The sequence below is a fragment of the Thamnophis sirtalis genome, unplaced genomic scaffold, assembly GCF_051295495.1.
Source record: "Thamnophis sirtalis isolate CommonGarterSnake01/CBP01778 unplaced genomic scaffold, rThaSir2_p1.2 scaffold_7, whole genome shotgun sequence".
Lineage (NCBI taxonomy): Eukaryota > Metazoa > Chordata > Lepidosauria > Squamata > Natricidae > Thamnophis > Thamnophis sirtalis.
The window spans coordinates 25,672,663-25,689,641 of NW_028261387.1; positions in this window are offsets into that span (position 1 = coordinate 25,672,663).

Consider the following 16,979-nt stretch of genomic DNA (forward strand, 5'->3'; position numbering starts at 1 on the left):
AGGCTGATTTTGGTCTCCTTTCAAATTCTACTCCATTTGCAAAATCCTCCTACTTTGCAGATGTGAATTATTATTTGTGAATTATTAAAGGCTATGCCTGAGCTCTGTTCTTTATGCGTGTGTGTTGTGGCATTGCATGCATGTACAGATGGGCTGACTTGCATCAATGTGAGCACCTCAACTCAGATATTTAGAGTATGGTTTCTAAGGGGAAAAACACAAACTAGATGAAAGGATTCAAGTAGAAATGAGAAACAAATCAGAAATATTTGAATAATCAGTTGAGAGTGCAAAAGGAGAGAAGAGTATACAGATAGTCCTCACTTATCGACTTGTTGGGACCAATGGGTGTAAAATGAAATGTTTCATGACTGCACTGGACTGCTGCTGTGGTCATTAAGTGAATCAATATGAGTGAGATGCAAATGACTGCAACTTGCAACTTCCTCTGGCTTCCCCATTGACTGAGAGAAACTGAAGGTTGCAAATGGTGATCATGTGACTATGGAACACCTAAATCACAACCACATAACCATGGGATGTTGCAATGGACACTGATTCAAGGACCAGTTATAAACATACTTTTTCAGTTCCGTTATAACTTCAAACAGTTGCTAAACGAGGCAGTTCCTAAGCAAGAACTACCTGTTATTTCTAATCAACTTGTTTTCTAATATTGTACAGTAGTGTTTTTATTTATTTATTTATTTATTTATTCTTTTTCATATCAATAGCCACTTTTTCTTTTTTCCTATGTAATTATTTGTATTTAATTTTGAAATCATAATAGAAATGGAAATGGGGAAAAAATCCTAGGAATATCCATGTCACTCGCTTAGCTATTATATTCAGTTTAAGTTTAATAAATACAAATTTTTAGATTTATTTGCTTTTATCAGTTTGGAAGCACATGCATAAGGTTGATATTTAAAGACATTTCTACCAGTGGTTGAAACTTGAGTGAGGGGCAAGAAATTATTCACTCTTAAGGTCTAATTTGCACAGATACCTTCCTGAGGACAGAAGCAGGTAAATTTATGAATTATGTAATTCATAAGATTGGTGAAATTATGAATGCACCTACTGCCATGAGCTTGGTTAAGAATGATAAATGCACAATTCAACGCTACTTTTATAATCATTTTTAGTTGCCATTTAAAAAAAAACAACTATGAAAATAGATACTATCAATTAGTAAAATTCAATTAGGAACTCCAGTCTTGATGACAACTTTGTTGGAAAAGTGTGTATAAAACCAGTACGTGAAATTCAGCAGATCTGTTTGAGAGAAGAAATAAAATAATTTATACTAATAAAACATAAAAATATTATTTTTAGCTCCCCATCTGTCCAACTGCCCACAATTAGCAAACACAATTTCTTCCCGGCCTAGAGACTGCTCTGCAGAGCACATCAATGAAAGTTAAAACACATGCTTGAAGAATGCATCTGCTTTTAATCTGCAGCATTCTGAAGTCAACACAAATATTTTTGCTATTTTCCCTTTAACTTGCAACAGTTGCAAAGACTGACGTGCTAAAATGGAAGAGCTGAAAATAAAAGACACTCAAAAATTAGGAAAAAGAAGCAAAACTAATACCTTAGATTTAAAAATTAAAATACGTATTTTAAAATAAGATTAATTTAACTCAGTAATGATGAATAATAACCAAGATTAAGACAAAGGTAGACCCCAAGTAGGTAATTAGATTTTGACTGGATTCTCCTCCTCTTGGGGGTTGATGTGATAAAAAACTCTGAAACTATGTCTAGTTGAACATTTCAACATGTGAAATAAAAGCAATAGTAATAATGTCTTGATGCCAATGCTGGTATCAAGAAGATTAAATTTGTAGTATTGTAGAAAACTCCTTAATTAATGTAAAGATAACCATGAAGCATACTCCCAGCAATAATTCGTTACAGCAGATATAAAGATACCAAAGCAAAATGTTGGAATTAGGTTCGGATCCAGGGCACGTTTTGGGGCTGCATGGTTTCTGGTACACAACCACATTGCATGACTACTTATATTTTCCTTCCAAAATATGTGGCCCACTTCATATTTTCCAATTATACCAATAAATGCTATATTTTACTGACACATTTTGAACATATGAAAACCATAATCGACATTCTCAGTTAAGAACCCTTTGGGATAAAATAGAAGGAAAAAGAAAAACCATGGATACATTATGAAGCAACAAAATTGAGGAGCATTTTTAAAAAGTGGTACCTTGGTCCATTTCCTCATAATGAATGTCAATCTATACTTTTTTTAAGGTAAGTTTATTCCAACTATCTACATTATCATTCTGTGCTTCATAATGCCATTCATGAAGGTGACAGATACGAAGGAAGATTGAACCTCATCTTCTTGTACTTCTCTTTAGTACTGTAACATTTACTATCTTCGTAGTATCTTTGTACCCAATGGGGTTAGAATTACACAAATGATACTAATAAAGCAATTTGCATACTACATATTCACATCATTTGTGCAATGACATCATTGAAGCATTATACTGTCCATGAAGCATTATACTGGCTTGTAATGAATGCTCATGAGTTCTGTTATTTTGATTGTTGATGCGTCTAAAATCAACTGTTCACCTACATTTTCCTTTTTTCTTTGATAAAATCTATTGTGCATTTGTCCTTAATATAGGAAGTTTATGACATTTAGTATTCTTGAGTAACGCTATAAAAAATAATCATTCTACAAGAGGATGGCTGACCATCCAAAAGCCTTACTTTGTTTACATATATTTTAATCCTTGAGTACAATCCACAATATTTATCTTATATATGAATAAAACACATCTCGGGGAATACAATTATTTCTAAAGAGGCTTTCAGAGAGAATTATTCATTTAGTTAACAGTGACTTTGTATGGGAAAATCTAATAGTGTTTATTAGAAGTGTAATCATTTTAATGTTGTAAACCACCCAGAGTTGACCATGATTAGGTGGATGGCAAATAAATGTAATAAATAAAATAAATAATAAGCCATGGGCTTCTCTATTTCACCTACAACCAAGAAATATCTAAAATGAAAAGTACAAAAGAAATGAAGTTAATATAATCTATAATATTTCTATTTAATTTCTTGGAAGTTTTATTTTTGAGGATTTGAAACCCTGGAACAGGGATGTCAAACTGACAGCCTGCAGGCTGGATGCATCACGCACAGGCCACGGCTACCCCAGCTCCACAAAGGGGAAAAACATCATGAAATGTCACGTGATGTCAGTGTGACACAGTGAGTTTGACACCCATGCCCTAGAACCAGGGTTGGTCCCCTTTATGATCTGTGGACTCCCAGAATTCCTGACCAAGCATGTTGAAGTCACAGTTGAAGTCACAGTCCCCACCCTAGAATAATTATATATTTTTCAAGAAAAATGCAGGTAAGGACATATCTAGTCACTATACTGTAGTCCAAATTTTTGTTCTGTTCTCAAAATGAAAGAGAAAAACAGCTCACTAGATCATACAGTATGAAATAAGAGACCTATCAACCTCTTCCTGAAGTTTATGGGAATGGAATAAAGCCTCTTCTATTAAAGAAATCATGTGGAAACAATGGAAGAAGTGTGTAATCTTAAGGGCCTGGAATTTTAGTCATTGATGTGATCATCTGAAATACCATCAAAACATAAAGTGGGTTTTGCTCTGGCGAGATGCAGGCAGGCATCTGGTGAACAGCATTGTTGGTTTGTAAATGAGGAACAGAAGTAAGAGATGGAGAAAGGAAGGCTAATTGTTTTTAATCTTTTATTCTCTTCTATTAATCCCCTTCCTGCCATTCCTCTTTGCAATATAAAAGGAGGTCTTTCTCTTTCTGTCTTCAGGTACATATATGTTGATTGAGAAACAAAGACTACATGCTCTAAAGCATTTTGAAAATATGCTTAATTTTTGGCATGAAGGTCTACAACTCCCCTCTACTTACAAGCTGCAGTTCAAAAGTTCTGAACACTGTGTATGATTTGGGGGGGAACAAACATATTTTGCATTTTTGTCACTTTATAACTAATACAACATTTCAATGGGGTAAAAAAAAATTCCATAAATGTTGAGTTTTCAAACACTCTAAACATGCACACAGCTTATCTGAATCATCTATTCTTCAAAGATACCCAAATGTATATTTACGTATAATATGCAAATGATAATTAATAATTGTTGCGCTCTAAATAGAAATACAGTATATCTGGCCATGTTAAGATTAACCATACCCAGATGACTTACTCAGATTCCATCTACTGAGGAGAAATTTGTGACATCTAGGCTCCCTTTTCACTTAATTTTTAAATTGGCCTTGCACTAATATTCTACTACAAGTTGAGAAGTATATATAACCCCAATCTGTGAAGACTGTACTCAGGAATTTCTTGGATACAACATGAGAAAAAGAATGGAGTCATATAAGATTCCCAACTAAGACTGCCCAGGAATTAAACACTATGGAGGAGCAGAACCTAGCCACTCAAGGTGTCATCTAGCCCAGGGTCTCCAACCATGGCAGCTTTAAGCCTGGTGGACTTCAGCTCCCAGCTTTACTGGCTGGGGGATTCTGGGAGTTGAAGTCCACCAGGCTTAAAGCTGCCATGGTTGCAGACCCCTGATCTAGCCAGTTCAATTCATTTCATGCAAAGCAATTGCTAATTTTTTCTGCAAAGCTTCTGAGAATGGCAGATACCAACTCAAGAAGCCGCTCACTTCCTCAGCATCCTGCCTGGGCAACCATCAAGGCAGAGGTTAAGAGGATTAAGATAACTGGAGCTCAGACAACAGAAGATCTCCCTTAGGAGATCTCTCTTCTTTGAAGGCTAGGCTGTTCAAACATTTTGTCTTCCTGATTTGAGGACCAATGGCACGTAGAGTTCCTTCCAGCAAGAGCAGCTCCCCAGACTTTTCTCCAATATGTTAGGGGTGTACTGAAAAAATACCGAGCTTGTCTCACCATTGCAACATCAGCAATGAGTTTAGCAGTAATTGGGCCCATATAAAACTTCAGTAGCTGAATCAAGAGCCACCTTGTATAGAGGTGGGCCAAGTAGGACAGTCAGGAGTCAGTGTGGAGCAATGCTTCTATTTCAGGGCAGCAGTAATTAAATCTCATCACTGAGACTTGCTTGATCCTGGCAGCTTCTAGGGCATTCTAACCAGAGGGTCTGCAACCGGGGGTACTTCATGAAGTAGATACAACAGGGAGTATCTGCCAGGAAAACCCTATCATTCAGAACTTTCTGGAGGAAGGGAGGCTCTGAGCAGGTCCATACTGAAATGTGTCCATTGCAGTATATAATTAATATGTAGCTGTGCAGAAAGCTCAGTTGACCAAAATGGGGCCTCCCAATCTGTTTGACATTTATATACTTCATCCCTAGACTATCATAATTGCTGCTTAGCTTAGGCCCTTTATGATTCTACTAACATGATGAATTACCTTTGTTGCCTATTCTAGAGAGCAGGCTTGGAACAATGCCTCTTACTCAAATCGGACAACTTATCAAGAAAATAATCTTGATCAGTCATAGCCCTAATCAGTCCTATTGAAAGTTGCTAAGCATTCAGGTGGGGGGGGGATCAAAAGAACTATAAGACTCCTGTCTTCTGATAAAACTAATTCCACAAAATGAGTAAGGTGGTACTGGGGAGGAGATGATTTGTTTGCTTGTAGGAATTTAGGACTGAAACATAATCATAGTGCCACAGTCAGCAATTCTCAACCTATATTTTACCTAGGAGAAGGATTTTAGCAGTAAGTAAATGCCACTCAGGTTCAAACTCAGCTTCTTCAGAATCATGGTCATTTAAAAAAAACAGACTTCCTCTTTCAGTAAGGTTTTACTCATCTCTTGGGCTAAGGTAGACATTAAGTCCCTTTGGATTTAATAAGTCTAAGCAAAGGTCTAACATCCCCAGACATCAACAAATGAAAGATATCCAAAATGAGCAGACTGGAGAGAGCTCCAAACACTTGCATTTGCCTGCCCAACCCATGATGGAAATGAACAGCTTTATGACCTAAAGCAGGGGTGAAATTCAGCAGGTTCTGACAGGTTCTGAAGAACCAGTAGCAGAAATTTTGAGTAGTACGGAGAACTGGAAAATACCACCTCTGGCTGGCTCCAAAGTGCAGTGGGAATGGAGATTTTGCAGTATCCTTCCTCTGGATTGGGGAGGGAATGAGATTTTGCAGTATCCTTCCCCTGCCATGCCCACCAAGCCATGCCCACAGAACAGGTAGCAAAAAAAATGAATTTCACCACTGGCCTAAAGTTTCTTCAGGTCTGCCACAGCATGCTCCTTAAGATTCTTCCAGGTTTCCACAAAGGCCAGATATAAAATAAGGTTCCCCAGACAGGAAATGTTCTATCGGGAAGATACAGTGATGGAGTTATATGCAATGAAATTTTCCATCTTTAGCAAGGTAAGTCCTCTAATGAATTTTCAGTCGGCTGTTTTTAGGGGCTTTCCTGTATTTGTATTACAGTAGTCTTCCTGCTTCTTCATTGTTTACATTTTAGGAGCTCAGGTATCCTACTCAACCGAAGGGGAAACTTAGAATAGCAATCTCAGTCATTCAACTGATCTTTCTTTAGAAGGGATCATTAGAACTTCAAAAGATACGGCAGACACATCACTTAGAAGTCATTCAGAACCCTCAGAAAAACCATTAGAATCCATTAACCACCCTTACAGACTATTCTGCATTTGCAGCCGGGTAAAGTCACACTGACTCTCTAAAAAGAAAGTGATCCAGCCATGACAAGAGGGCTTTTAAGCCACAATGAAAGGTCCAATGGCATAATATTCCTCTGTCCATCTTCACCACCATCACTGCCATCTCACTGCATCCAATATTGATTCCCCCCCCCCTCTACTTTTGTCTCCGTTGAAGTCAGTAGTTCTAATCAGGAGCCTGTGGGAAAACCTGAAATATTTAAACAACTCTTAACTGGTTAGTTTTGCTATCTTAGATGAAAATTGCTGATTTACCTGTCATTTCAAATAGCAATTTATACTTTTTAGTGGGGCCCATATTTCTTTAGGGTCCAGAGAAATTGCCTTCTGGTGGGTGCAGGCAAATAAATCAAATGTCAGAAAAGTCAAGATGGTGGCTACAACAATATGATCACAGTTCCACCTGCTTTTTTCTGCATATAATGTGCCTGGGCCTTTACACCATCAGGGTTGTCACTTTTTAGGCCACAATCTGTGTACATCCCAGCACCAGAACGTATTCCTTTCCAGAAAATCAAATCTACCTTGTGTTCTAGTTTATTAGAGTCCTACATGAAAAAAAAATCTCATGATTATCATAGGTATGAAACTACTGATAATGTTACAGAATGAAGACAAAATTCTGCAAATCAGTTTCTATAATGTAGGAAGGCTAAAAGTTTGATTTTCTTAGTTTCACTGTCAAATGATAAACTTGCAGCCTTGATTTAAAAAAAAATCCTATCAACATTAAAATAAATAAGTGCTTTGAAAGATAATTATATAGAAGAGACTAATATTAGTATATAAACAGACTTTTTAATCCTCTCTGCATTTATATAATTATCTTAAAATAAAGATGTATTAGGTAACTTCAAAAGTTTTCAGAGCTGTTGTTTCACCTTAACAGTTACCTACCTTAGGGAATCATATTGGAAACAAACCCTAAAAACTGACTGTAGAGATTCTCAGTTATCCAGGTCATGGTTGTCCCAAAGGTTTTTTCAGGAGGTAACTGGACTTCCTTCTTTTTTCTTTGAAGATGTTCCACTTCTCATCCAAAAAGTTTCTTCAGCTGTAACTGGATGGTGAGGAATCCTCACCTGCCTGCCAGCCTGCTTGGGAGTCCCAAGTGATTCACAAGTAGGCTGTTGTGGCCCGCCAGCGTCAGAGCTGACAGCAGAGTCAGACAGTGAGGAGGTTGGGGAGGAACATGGGCCAATCCTGGAGGCTGGGGAAGGCTTGGATGAGAGCTCTGTGTCGGAGGCAGAGATGGGGCCAAGGCCGTCTGGCAGTTCTCAGCTGCCTTTGGAACTAGACAGCAGTGAGGCAGAAGAATAGCTGGAGCCCGTTCCCAGTGTGTGCGTGTGCAGAGCTGCCAGAAGAACAGCTAAAAAATCAGGGTCAACTTCAGAGGTGGGTTGCTGCCAATTTGGCCCGCATCGGCCAAACCGGTAGCAGCGGCGGTGGGAGGCTCTGCCCAACCACCTGGATGCTTCTGCACATGCGGGAGCGCGCCCAAACCAGTAATAAAAAAATTAGCAACCCACCTCTGGTCGATTTGGGAGTAAAGCCACAGGTGGATGGTGAATGGCCCCTCCCATAGGAAATAAAAGAGGAGCAAAAGGGGAGTGGGCTTTTTCAGGAAACAATTTGTTCATTAATTCATTTCAAGAGCGTGAAGATCTGTCCATGAATCTCAGAGATTCTGTGCCAAGTCTTTCCTTGCACAGCACTGCGTTTGGAAAATATTTACATGGCAGCTTTCCAAACTAGGTAAGGTCTGTGGTCATAACTTCACCTTTGAAAGACTGTTTACCAGGCCTTTGCTGAATGTGAATGAGAGAAATTCACATTTGTTTAATTAAAGGGTTTTGTCGGGACCAAGATTCTGCTTCGTGCTTTTTGGGGAAGCCTAGGTCAGAACACAGGCTGCAGGCAGATGAGGGGTTGCTTCTGGGTGAAGGAGAGTGCACAGAGCCCCCGCAAGATGCAGTTAAGTGCAGCAGGGTCAAGGGGTATACTGCCAGATAGATGAGGGTGTGTGGTTGGCCAGCAAGGGGTAGAGTGAGCATGGCAGGGCCGAGATACCTGCTGTAGGGTGGGAGAGATTGTGAGAGTTTTACTGGAGTGACTTAAGACCTTGACTTATAGAAAGTCAACAGGGAAGGTTGCAAATGGTGACCACATCACTTTGGAATGTTGCAACTGCCATAGGTGCAAGCCAGTTGCCAAGCACCCAGATTGCAATCACGTGACCACGGCCATCATTTCGAGGACCAGTCGTAAGTATCATTTGTTCAACAACATTGTAACTTCAGACAGTCACTGAGTAGTGGTCATTAAATGAGGACTTACCTGTATTCGAAACAGAACTGTGTAAGAAAAGGCCTTTAGGATAAGTGAAATTTGTTCAAAGGCACACTCCTTACCTAACTGGAAAGTAGCTTTTGAGCTTCATAAGCAGCCACATTAGACGAATCACAGCTGTTCTGCTGTTTGGAAATACTTCTGAAATAAGTCTGAAATATAAATGTACAGTATAGAGATCTTATATCTCTCTCTCAGTGGGAGCAGCAACAATGTTTACAGTTGTTCCAAATGTTTGTATCTGTCAACCACTTCAGCACAATGCTGAAATAAGTTCTTTCCTCTACAAGGAAGGAGAATTAAAAGCTCAGTATTGTTTAGAAACGTGTTCTTTCATTTTGTGCCATGGGTTTTAAAAGTGGAGATTCTGAAAATGGCCATTATAAAACTTTCTTCTTTGAGGCCCTATAATTACAGACCAGCATATAATGCTTTTATCTTTATTGCATGGGTGGTGGTGGGGGGAGGCAGTTTATATTGGCATTTGTATTTTTCTGATTCTGCTCTGCTTTATGTCAGAAAAAAGGTACATAGGAAGAATTTGTAATTATGTAGGAACAATTTATGTTTTCCTTTCATTACTATGTCGGTGGTAAAGAAAGAAAGGGATAGTTTAGAATTATACTGGACTTGTTGTGCTCCCTGATAGGTTAGACCTATCCAATCTTTTGGCTTGCATTGAGTACAGGAGAATTGTCTTGGGTTACACATAAAAGATATAATATAGTTAATGTATATAAATAACAAACTCTGCAATATTTTTAATAGTTTTATTAGATTGTCGTAGGGCCGTATTACTAGCTGTCGAGAGCCACATGGAGCCCACATCTGAAATAGATAAGACCAAATAATTTCACTTCCCCGTTCAGCCAACCAGGGAACAGAGGTGGGTTCCTACCTATTCAGACAGGTTCGGCCGAACAGGTAGTGCTTTGGTGGCCTGGGTCGCTGGAACCAGCAGCGACCCAGGCCTGCCACACCCCCGAACCAGTTCTCCCAATGGCACAATAGGCACCACATCTTGTTTTTTTGCTTCTGTGCATACGCAGAGCACATCATGCACATGCAGCGCACATCATGCACTTGTGGTGCAGCCATGAGCGAACCGGCAGTAGTGACTGCCAGAACCCATCACTGCCAGGCAGAACCCAGAACATTATAGCCAATAGTCTCATTTTGAACAATAAGCCTATGATAATGCAGTTCTACTTAGACCATTTGGCTCAATGGAAATTGCAGCAAACAATGTTAAATTTAAATCTGTATCTCTGTTGTGTTGGACATCAGCATCAAGGATTCTCAACTAGAACTGAACTATAACTCAACTATGTTATGGAAGACCATAAGGTAGGTTGGGCAAATTAAAACAAAACTTTTCCCTATTCATTATGTCTTGCTTCTTGATTCAAAATTATATTTAAAAAGCATATTCCCTGCCATTTGCTGCCAGCTATTCAAACACATTGGGGGGGGGAGTGAAACATCTTCAACCATATGTTTCTCAAATTGACACACTAGTTATCCTAATCCAGGTGTCTTAACGATGCTCGTTTGGTAGAATTTGTCTGACCTATATTTTTATTATGCTCAGATGAAAGCATATTCTTACTTCCTGAAAAAGAAGCTACGGTACCTATTCTGTAATTTTCTGAATGATTTAAAATGTTCTACAGAACTTTATTATTATCAACACAGGTTCAAAGTCAGCCTTAATCCAAGGAATAAAATCACCTTATCCAGATGGATGCAACTATAGTCTAATCAAATCCTCAGATAGGCGAGGAACCCATCAGCACCCCAGAAGCTGCTGAACCACAAATTCCACCACCTCTTTCCATTGGGTAGCCAGATGGGACTGCTGGAGATTTGGTTCAACAACAACTGGAGAGGCACAAATTGCTAGTTTATGTTCTCAATTAAATGAATTATAAAATAGGTAATAAAAAATTGTAAAGTGGGAAAGGTTTTGTCTTGTTCTGCATTATTGCTAAGTTTGATTCTATCTATCTATCTATATATCTATATATATATCTATATATCTCCAATAAAGCAAAACAACACACACACACACACACTTTAAATTTATGGAATAACAATTAAAGTTAACAACATGAAATGCACACATTCAGAACAGCCGCTAAACTAAAGGAACATCAAAGGATATTACTCCATGAGATGAATACTATATTTAACAATCTTTTACAAAGGATCTTAAGCAAGAAGCTGGTTAAGCAGTCCATAGAATCTATAACTCATATTTTCATTATTATGTAGGTCCATGATTTAATTAATCAGCTTGGAAAGGAAGAGGAATAGAAAGGCAAATGACTTTGCAAGGGGTTGCAATCTTTCAGCTGTTTAGCTCCACAAGTCACAGGCATTACACCAAGCATCACAAAGATGGAAAGGAAAATAACTGTGAATTTCACAACATCTGGATCCAATCTGATGCTGGTAGGATGAGCAACAGCCATGAGGAAGGGAAAGTGTGGGAGGAATAGCTCATGCAATTGCTCTTTTGCCCTTGAATATTAGGCCTCTGTGAAAATATTTACTGTTATCTGTGTCCAATGTGAGATTTACTGCATCATAAAGCTCATACTATCCATCAATCCACAAATATGCAAATTTAACCCAATACATGCAAAGATTATGATTATGACCAAGTCATCTAGATGTTGTGCTGATAGCTATAACCTAGAACTACCCTTTTTCTACCAATTTTTGTTATGTTTTCCTTTCCTTCCATTTACATCGCAAAATTGCGAATCCTGAACCAGGCGGGCCATTTATGACAATTATAATTTATGACAGATATAAAGGATTCTGAAATATGTTTTTTCTTCTTCTCTGACCTTGAATAGACAAATTTCAGTATCATTCTAATGTCCTGATGAAACTATGGCAGGAACTAGGGCTATCTGAGCATGCTATACTACAGGGATATCAAACTCACGTTGTCACAGCAGCGCCACATGACGTATTGGGACTTTTTTTTCCCTTCACTAAACTGGGTGTTGGCATGGCCAGTGCGTGACGCATCTGACCCATGGCCGGGAGTTTGATAGCTCTGCTATACTACATATTTAGAACTTCTCTGCTGTCTTTTTATGTATATGCACTTATTGTGCATCTTCAAAGCAGGATAGATTTAGGCATCCACCTTTTCAGAGGTGCTGGACTAGCATTCCCCAGTAGATGGTAGAATGAGGTCTCAGATGATGGAGTAGAAGTACAATACCAAGTTTTAGCACAGAATGGTGGTTGGATAAAAATGAGCCAGTGTTATGCCAGCACTTTGTGTCTGATGTATTTGATTTAATGGGCAATTGGATAGATTCATAGGGCTGGAAGGAACTTTGGAAGTCTTCTAATCCAACTCCCTTATCGAATCCTTATGCCAGACTTCCCCAACCTTTCCATCTTTGCAGCCCAGCCAGGGGGCAGGGGGAGGTCATGATTTTGTGGAGTGCTGAGCATGTGTGGATGCACTGCTTGCACAAGTTGGGATGCATGTGCGCACACTTGCCCATCCCTTCTGCAGCCCTGTTCTGAACAGCTCAAGGCCCAGTAGTGGGCTGCGGCCCAGGGGTTGGGGATCTTGCCTTATGCCATCCCAGACAAATGGTTGTCCAATCTTTTCTCCAATTCTGCCAGTGGAGCACCCATAACTCCGGTAAGCAAGCTGTTTCATTTAATAATTGCTCTCGCCATCAGAAAAATCCCTTATTTCAAGGTTGGATCTCCCTCTGATGAGTTTCCACCCACTGCGTCTTCTTCTGCCTTCAGGTGGTATGTAGAATTAATCAACATCCTCTTCCCTCTGACAGCCTTTCAACCTCTTCAATCCTTGACTGGAAGACTTAATACAACTCAAGTGAGCTTGACTGGATTTCCATAAATTGACAGCAATACTAACCCAATGGCTACAATAAAGCCCCAAAAATGTGAGCTATTTGCTGGTAATACATATCCAGTAATCTACTGTTCACAGGGGAATTGCTAAGTGAAGATGAGTCACAGTATTTCAAAATAAGCATGTGATGTACAGACATACAGCTGTTTTTGACCAATGTAACTGCCTGTATCTTTCCCATTCTAGTCAGGCATGTAGACCAACTGATCTCAATTGTCGTGCTCAATTGTGCTGAAGCACACAAGACAAATTCTTGTCTTCTTACAATGCTCTCTTTCCCCACACTTTATCTTGTGAAAAGAAGACAAAGTAGATAAGGTCAATTTTCTTCTCAATATTGCTACAAGAATAGCAGCAGAGTAAAGGAAAAGAGGATCCTTAACAGGCAAAGTAAATAACAGCAACACTCACCATCCAAGTACGTATATATAGATTGAAAAGAAGCAGAGAAAATCTGAAAACCATCTTGATACACACATAAAGAGGGAAGAATTTTGATCATGCCATTGCAACCACCGGCTTTATATTTTTGATTGCCACCCAAAGGAACACTCCTGCTGGGAAAATAGTTTAAGACGGTTTCATTGCTTCTGTTTCAGACCATTAAAATCAGAGCTGAGTTTTTCACAATACTTAAAGAGAGCATATAAAAGTGCTGCCAAATAGATGCTATCAATCCTGCAGTGAAAGTGACCATTTCTCAATTTATTCCATTTTTTTTCCATCTTTGCAAATTAATTGAGAGAGATGCCAGTCTTAGAAAACCAAGAGAAAGGAGATGAATACATGACAGTCTGGACTTCCCAAGAACAAACCTGCACATATAAATGTGAATGAACAGAATCAGAGAGGGCTGGTTGGTTGGTTGTAAGGTTGCCTTGCATTGCATCCCTTTGGACCAAGGTTGAAGTAAGTCTTTATCCTGTTTTCAGAGTGCATTAAGTATCCACGTGTTTAATCAGCCACAACTTTAACCATCTGCAATGACGCCAAAGTGATTAAACATGCATGTCATCATCTAAATGCTACTCTTATGAAACTGCATTCCAATGCTTAATACATGTACACAGGTCTTGGCTTTTGTATTTGGTCATTGTTTTCCCTTCTCCACAGACAGATATGACTGTTATTAAACTATTGAGCAGAAGCATCTTTGGGCTGGTCAGTAGCTAAAATACTTTTATTTAAAAATGGTAAAAAAATGTCTCTACCCAAGTAGACTTAAACTAAAAAAATAAATAATTTCTTTCATGGAATATTAAGCATTGGAATGCAGTTTCATAAGAGTAGCATTTAGATGATGACATGCATGTTTAATCACTTTGGCGTCATTGCAGATGGTTAAAGATGTGGCTGATTAACCAACTGAAAAATGAACTGCAGAGACTATCCAGGTACATATTTGACTTAATTGTTGAAAATAATAACTACTCTAACGCAGTGTTGTGGACCCTAGGCAGCAATTGACAAAATAACATTGTATGTATACAACCCACACTCTCTCCAATTCTTTTCCACAGCAATATCAGTTTTCATAAAATCTGTTAAGTCTCTAGTTTGAACTCACAGGGACACATTCAGATTTTTAATAGGCAATATTTTTAAGAAAGTATCTACAGTTTAACCTAAACCTAATTTTTAAAGCTTTTAAACTAAAAAAATAAATAATTTCTTTCATGGAATGAATTGCAATTTTTTTAAAGGTTTGGAATTACTACAGAATAACAGAATTGAATCCATGTCAATATGAGCTGTTTTAGTCTAGAGATGAACTCTTAAAGCAAAGCAACAATTTTAAGGTGAGTAGAATTGCAGTAATCTTCTGGTCTTCATCTACTTGGACCAGGGATGTCAAACTATGACATGTGTGTCAAAGGTGACATGCCACACTTTGGATGCCATGCCAGCTTTCACCAACACCTGACAACTATTTGTGAAACCACTCCCCATTTTTGTGCCATTTTCAGAGAATAGAATGTGCTGTCACGCAACTTCCAAAAATTGTGCAAGAACGGTATATACTTTCATGTGGTTTTCTGAGACTGCAGAGGCCACAGAACATTCTCTGAAGTCCCTTCAAGAGCGAAGAGCCTTGCACAAACCTTGAGCTACACCTTGGCTAGGCCACAGGGAACCAGAAAGAGGACACTGTCCAAAGACAGTGCATAGCAGATCCGGGGGGGGGGGGGGGATACATGATTGGACTTTTAAAAAATGAAAGAATTAATTCATTTTTGTTGGAAGGGCAACATGCAGTAGAGTCAAGTTAGGCAGTTTATGAATTTTTGACAAGCTGAGTCCAAATGGTTTGCCATCAATGCCTTAGACCAGTGCTGGTGAACTTTTTGGTTTGGTTCTGCAACCCAGCAAGACACACACAGACTTCAGAGGATAATCAGAACTGCAGAAAAAACAATTACTGCCAACCTGCCTCCCATTGAGGAACTGTACACTGCACGAGTCAAAAAGAGGGCTGTGAAAATATTCACAGACCCCTCTCATACTGGACATAAATTGTTTCAATTCCTACCCTCAAAATGATGCTATAGAGCACTGCACACCAAGTCAACTAGACACAAGAACAGTTTTTTCCCAACGCCATCACTCTGCTAAACACTAATTCCCTCACCACTGTCAAACCATTCACTAAGGCTGCATTACTATTAGTCCTCTCATCGTTCCTATCACCCATCTCTTCCCACTTATGATTGCAGAACTGTAACTTTGTTGCTTGTATCCTTACGATTTATATTGACATTGTTTCCTGATTGTTTATTTGTACCCTATGACTATCATTAAATGTTGTACCTTATGATTCTTGACGAATGTATCTTTTCATGTCTTTTTATATACACTGAGAGCATAGGCACCAAAGACAAATTCCTTGTGTGCCCAATCACACTTGGCCAATAAAGAATTCTTTCTTTCTTTCTTTCTTTCTTTCTTTCTTTCTTTCTTTCTTTCTTTCTTTCTTTCTTTCTTTCTATCTATCTATCTATCTATCTATCTCTATCTATATATCTATCTCTATCTATCCATCCATCCATCCATCCATCCATCCATCCATCCATCCATCCATCCATCCATCCATCCATCCATCCGGTCTGCTTCTGCTCAGTCATTGCTCACCTAAAAATTCTCTACTTTTTGGAAGGAGCAACACAGAAACAAAGTGATTTAAGATTATTGCCCTGCTCATCACCAAAACTAAATGCAGGATACTAAACACAGAAGTTCTACAGGGATCACAGTGGCCTCTGCAGGCTACATATGAATATGCAGGTTTTTCCTGGAAAAGACAACATGGAGGAGTCTAAACTATTAATCTTTTCCTAAAGGAGGATAGCGGAAGGGAGTGGTTCTTAAGCTGGAATCATGATGCTATATATCTTCTGCTTCCAATTTATTTCACTCAGATTTTAAGTGAATGAGTTTAAGTAATTCAGGGTACAAAAAAATAAGGATGAATACATCAGTATTAAGTAATGTGCTGGCCATCATCCGATCAGGAAATTATTTATAAAAGTAAAGGTCATCCAAATGTGTGTGTGTGTGTGTGTGTGTGTATGTGTATGTATATATGTATGTATGTATGTATGTATGTATGTATGTATGTATATCATTTTTACTAAACAAACAACACACACACACAAAATCATCTTATATTACATCTTGTAGAAAGTGTGTCAATTGGTTACAATTAGCTTTCGTGCATCTCTTCCAGAGTCATTACTTACCTTCATATCGAATATCAAAGTTCTTGATGAGTCTTACTTTCAATATATCATAGTTCTCATTTAACTGAAATTATTTTAATGTCCTTTTGCCTAGAATAATCCATAGTTAAAAAACACAACCACCTAATGGCATTTCAATAATTATTAGTCATCCAATAGCCTTAAACCTTTATAACATATTCTAAACAAAAATTAGTTGACAAAATATCTAAGCCCTTT